This window comes from Trachemys scripta, chromosome 2, assembly GCF_013100865.1.
Source record: "Trachemys scripta elegans isolate TJP31775 chromosome 2, CAS_Tse_1.0, whole genome shotgun sequence".
Lineage (NCBI taxonomy): Eukaryota > Metazoa > Chordata > Testudines > Emydidae > Trachemys > Trachemys scripta.
Genome location: NC_048299.1, coordinates 225,923,223 through 225,929,230, shown reverse-complemented (window position 1 = coordinate 225,929,230; position 6,008 = coordinate 225,923,223).

Here is a 6,008-nt window from a genome sequence, read left to right as displayed (position 1 = left end):
AATTCCAGATCTTAATAATCGCAGAACTTTGAGTGGTGCCCTTTATAATTAAGTGGTAATATCATTGTCCCTTTGTTTTACAAGGCAAAAATGAAATTCCCAAGTGGATGAACTGTGAAGCCAAAGGCTAATAAGTATATCATAATGGGGAAAACAGAGGGCAATGAAGACATTTAATATTGTATTACATGTCTGCAAAAAGACATACATACCAATGTTGTTATATTACGAAGGAGTTGGTCATGACTCCATAGTTAAAGTTGGGTCTGAACTTCCATTCAAAGTCTTATTTTCTATCCCTTAGGCTTGTGACAGGGGTAATTACTGCTTGCAAATTGGGATGCTTGAAGTAGGGTATGAAAAAAAAAATTCTGAGATTTTGGGAAGTACAGGGTTAAAGATGTTCTTAAATTACTTGTTTTAGATTTTTCCCAGTGTCTCAGAGTTTTCAGTTCACATGTTCTCAGCAGTGGTAGGTTTTCAGAACTCCTAATATCAGCGCCCAGATGGCTCTTTACAAATTCAGTACTGGATGTTTATTATACATGGAACAGCATTTTCCAAGATAAAGCTATTTACTAATCTTTGTCCTTAGGGACTGGGTCGATAGGATCTGATCCAAAGCCCCTTAAAATCAATGGAAATCTTTCCTTTGACTTTAATGAGCTTTGGAGCAGACCCAGAGAGTGGAAACGGATACGGTGCTAGACAAACTACTTTCTCCTGTAAAGTGTCCTGCCAGTTTTCTACTATTCTCTGATTCTGGAAGAGTGCAGAAGTCCTCCAGGATCAACAAATGAGAGTATACAGGATGTGAGCAGAAAAGAACTTGGAAAGCGGAAGAGGAGCCTGCAGCGAGAGATTGACATAGAATCATTCCCCAGCTTCTCATGTCATCCTACTGCTCCCTGGCCCACTCCTAAGGAATAAAGACTTCCTCTTCTCCTACAGAGAATTAAGAGGTTCTTCAGCTCCCTGACAGCCACCTGCTGAGCCATAATAAGTTAGGTCTGACTGCCTCAACAAACTAGCTTTCAAATGGCTAAGGAGCCCAATAAGGTTCATGAGGGTGGAAAGAGAAGGAAGAAGAAAAGGAGAAGGGGGAGGGATAGCTCAGTGGTTTGAGCATTGGCCTGCTAAACCCAGGTTTGTGAGCTCAATCCTTGAGGGGGCCACTTAGGGAATTGGGGTAAAAATCTGTCTGGGGATTGGTCCTGTTTTGAGCAGAGGGTTGGACTAGATGATCTCCTGAGGTCCCTTCCAACCCTGATATTCTAAGTCTTGGGGAATAAAGAATCTGTGCCCTACTTCCCACTGTATGGGCCTGGGATCATAAATGTTTTTAAAAGTAAGGAAGTTTCCACACAAAATCCTGATTATACAGACTCTCTCCGGGTTACACAAACCCACACTCATGGAAAAAGTTCCATAAGTGTTGGGTTTTTTTGCGTAATTGTTGGGTTTACATCCCCGACTTACGCAAAATTTGACTTACGTAAGGCATTCCGGAACAGAACGCTTGCATAAGTAGGGGAGCATCTGTATTGGAGTTTATGGTTGAGAGCATATATCAGTAATTTAAGATTTAAAAAAAATGTAATTATAAAAAAGCACATCAGGGAATTAAGTTTAAATATAAAACGCAAACAATTTGAAGTGAATGCATCTGAAATACCTTATTACACCTGTTGTGATGTCACCCTCCTATATTTTCTTCTTTGTTCCTTTCATACTTAGGGCCTATTTCTGAAAATCCTAGGGGTTTGTAGAATCAAGCTCCTATGCTGAACAATGTTGTTTGTGGATCAATAACTTTTTCTAAAGAAACTAAGTTCCCAAACGATGTCTGTGAATATAAGTTTGGAAAAATGATCAAATCGCTGCATTTGTCCATCTCAGCATCATCTTTTTTCCATTATGGCTTTAAGAAGCCTGTAGTATGAGGAAGCAGATATTAAATCTGGGTGCGTGCACTGTTCTTGTACATCTTGAACCAGACTTATAAACATGATTCTAGTTGTAAGTGTATACTTTGACACCACACTAACCTTTGCTCTTTTTATGTAAAGTGCTAAAACTTCATTAGCCAGTAAATTTGTGTATATAGAAACAGATTTATTGATAAGTGGTGCACAAGAAATCTAAATGAAGAATGTAGAATGATGGCTTTCAATGTGCAATCTGTTTAATTACAATTTTATAAAGTATATTTTTATCTGTGCCTAGTGTATGGCTCTGCAGACTGAATTTTGCACAACGTTTCACTTAGGAGTAAAACGTTCAGGTGCTTGATCTCTGAGATGAAGCTGTTTGTTATGGATGGATAAAGTTGTCTAGGAATTATTTTTTGAGGGCACCACAGCAGCAGTAAAGCTAAGGGGTTTGGGGCTTGTTAACTGTGCATCCCTGCACTTTCAAACGTTTGGATTCCTTTTAAGTGCAATTTTAACTATGGCTTTCTTTATTTTCTGATACTTTTTATTATTATATTTTTGTAAGGTTTTCCATCCTTTAAATTACTGTTATGCTCTCTTAACTTTAACTCCAGCTTAATTTTTTATCTGAAAATAAATATTATAAATACGTGTTTATTTAATAAAACATTCATAGAAAGTTAACAAATATTTTGTGTTTGGAGCATGAGCGCGTTGAGGCTGGTGGTAAATTTCAGAAAGTGGTACACAAGTCATTTTATTGTGTCCACATTGGGAGTTAGTGATATATCATTAGGACTTTTGCTCCTAAATCACTTATGCATTTCTGAAAATCCCACTCTAAAGGTTTATCTACATGGAAATTTTTCCAGGTATACTGGTATAATTTTATATAGTAATTATATCAGTAAAGTTAAATTACTCCCCCATGTGGACACTGTTATTCCAGAATTTGAGTGGTTTTTTGACTTAGGCCATGTCTACATTAGCGAGCTTACAGTGGCACAGTTGTACCAACACAGCTGTGCTGCTGTAAGATCACTCATGTAGATGCTCAATGCTGATGGGAGAGAGCTCTCCCATTGACATAATAAAATCATCTCAATGAGCGGTGGTAACTATGTTGGTGGGAGAAGCTCTCCCACCACCATAGTGCTGTGCACACTATCACTTATGACAGCAAAATTTATGTAGCTCAGGGGTGGGTTTTTTTTCACAGCCCTGAGCCACATAAGTGGTAGTGTAGACATGGCCTTAGCTTAAATTGCTTCCAAAGTGGCATAAGATAAACTAGAAAAATACACCCCTATACCAGAATAAAAGTATCCACATGGGGAGTTATACCAATCTAACTATAATGCTTTAAATTCACACCACTGAATGAGGCTGTGGGCCTGTGGAAAAAATAGTATGCAATCAATTAATTAAAAATTATATCTTAATGTATATGCATGACGGCCATGGTATTTCCTAATTTTGAGCCCTCAATTTTGCAACCTTAATGTTTTTAATGCAGTATTTTAAATATAATTTCCTAACTTTCTAAAAAAGTAAACTGAATAAAACTTCCATCATGTGGAATCATAATGATTCCCACATGGCTTATCAGCAGGATTAGAACTGCCTGCTCCACAGCACAGACCTCTGCCACTTGAGCTAATATAGCAGGGATTGGCAACTTTGGCACGCGGCCCCTCAGGGTAACCCCTTGGCGGGCCAGGCCAGTTTGTTTACCTACAGCGTCTGCAGGTTCGGCCGATCGCAGCTCCCGCTGGCCGCGGTTCGCTGCTCCAGGCCAATGGGGGCTGCAGAAGGGGTGGCCAGCACATCCTTCGGCCCGCGCTGTTTCCTGCAGCCCCCATTGGCCTGGAGCAGTGAACCGCAGCTAGTGGGCATTGCGATCGGCCAAACCTGCAGACGCTGCAGGTAAACAAATGGGCCTGGCCTGCTAGGGGCTTACCCTGACGGGCTGCATGCCAAAGGTTGCTGATCCCTAATATAGTAACTAGTAGCCATAGTAGACTGCCATCCTTTACATGGGTCAGCCACTAGAGGAAGATCAGAAACATTTTGACAGTGGGATTCACAGCTAATTGAAAATGAGGGCCAGGGATAACGAGACACTGGAATCCTGGTTCTGAGGTGGCAAGTATCTTAGTGGTTACAGACTCTTCTCCTTTGTCTGCCTCCAAACCTAACCTTTTTGTCCCTGGCCCCGCCAATCTGTTCTCATCCTTGTTACCTCCCTCAAACTTTCACCTTCCCCCTGTTTCCTTTTCACACTTTTATTCCAGTCTTCCTCTTCACCACTTTCTTGCCAGGCAGGCTTCTCTGGGGGAAACATGGAAAGCACAGGAGTGTTTCCCTGCTGTCAGTTTTCTGTGTGTGGCCTGATTGATGGGAGGAGCAATTGTAAGAGATGTATCCTGTTCCCTTCTTGCAGCCCTGGGATGGAGTGGGCTCAGTTGCTCTGTGGGGACAGCAAACAGCAGTTCGGTCAAATACCAGAGCTGAGAAAGGATGGAGCTTACTCAGTGCTGGTGTAAGCTGTGGAGAATTTAGCTGCCAAACTCTAACAAGTCTTTATTGAGCATGTGCAAACAGAGGCTCCTAACTTGTGCAAATATCGGTAAATTTTTGCAAGGATGACAAAAAGTGACACTAGTGTTCCCCCCCACACACACTTGGCTGCAGAATCTGGAGGTGCTAGAGCTTCTCAATAAAAGTGTTGTAAGATTTTTTTAAAAACATGGACAAAACAATATAGTTTTCCTTAATCGTGTTCTGAGAAATGGTTGGACCATTTTTGCAGAAACTTAAAAATTAAGTCTTCAGCAAACACGCAGCATGAGGAGTTTCAACCAAGACAGTTAACATCTAGCAATGTCATAAGGGACTAAAATGGAGTATTATACAGGAAAGTGTTGGGCAAACTTAATGATAGGCTTTTGGTACCTGTATTACCTACAATAATATCCTTTGGGGGTCTAGCAGAAAATTACAGCACCATGGCATTGGAGTAGGGTTACCACCTTTGAAATTCAAAAAGCGGCAATCCCCCCCACAAAGACAAGTCCACCGCAACCCCAACGTCCAACCATAAGGCAACTCCAACACTTTCCCCCTCCAAATAGCCACTGATAATATGAGAGAGAACACTTATAGATAAGAAAATGATGTTATCAATCTTACTTAAACTCTGGAAGTGGGAACACTGCAGCATCTTTAGCTGGATGTATAAACTTTTCAGATTAGAGATCACAGTGTCAGGGGCAGCTCCAGGCACCAGCGCAGCAAGCGTGTGCCGGGGGCGGCAAGCCGTGGGGGGTGGCCTGCCGGTTGCTGTGGGTGGCGGGTACGCCGAAGGTGCGGGACCGACGGATCTCCCACAGGTGTGCCGTCAAAGGCTGCCTCACTGCCGTGCTTGGGGCGGCAAAATACATAGAGCTGCCCCTGCACAGTGTATTGTGATAATAATGCAAAATTTTAGACCCATGTAAAAAAACTCCAGCAAATTATTTTTCTGGCAACTGGCAAATCCATACCAGCCAAGTGGTAACCATACATTGGAGTATTATAGAGGAAAGTATTGGGCAAACTTAACCTTAACCAAACTTAATCATTTGGTACCTGTATCACCTACAGTAATGGGGGAGGGGGGGGAGAGAAGAGGGGGTTTAGCATAAAAATATAGTACCATGGTATTTATCTAAGAATGAGGAAAAGTAGAGTGGGTACAAATGGAATAGTTTGATGTTTCCAATCTGCATTAAAAATAAAGTTGCTTTTTTAAAAAAAGGTGGACAATTCTGTGTGCTGGGTCTAGAACTGAACTGGCTGTGTGCTCACCACTACAGTACATGCCACATTTTCACAAAGCTGCTACATTTGCTTTTCCACCTCCAGCAAAGGGTGCCTGCGTTTTGAGAAACTCGCCTTTCCATGTTGTGAGCCCCATGGAGTTTGGCTCTTTGCTCGCTGAAGACACTATTTCCAACACACACACACCCGCCCCGGCGCGCTTTGTTTTTGTGTGGTGGGGAGATAGGAGCGACGGCTGTTCCCTCCTTGTGG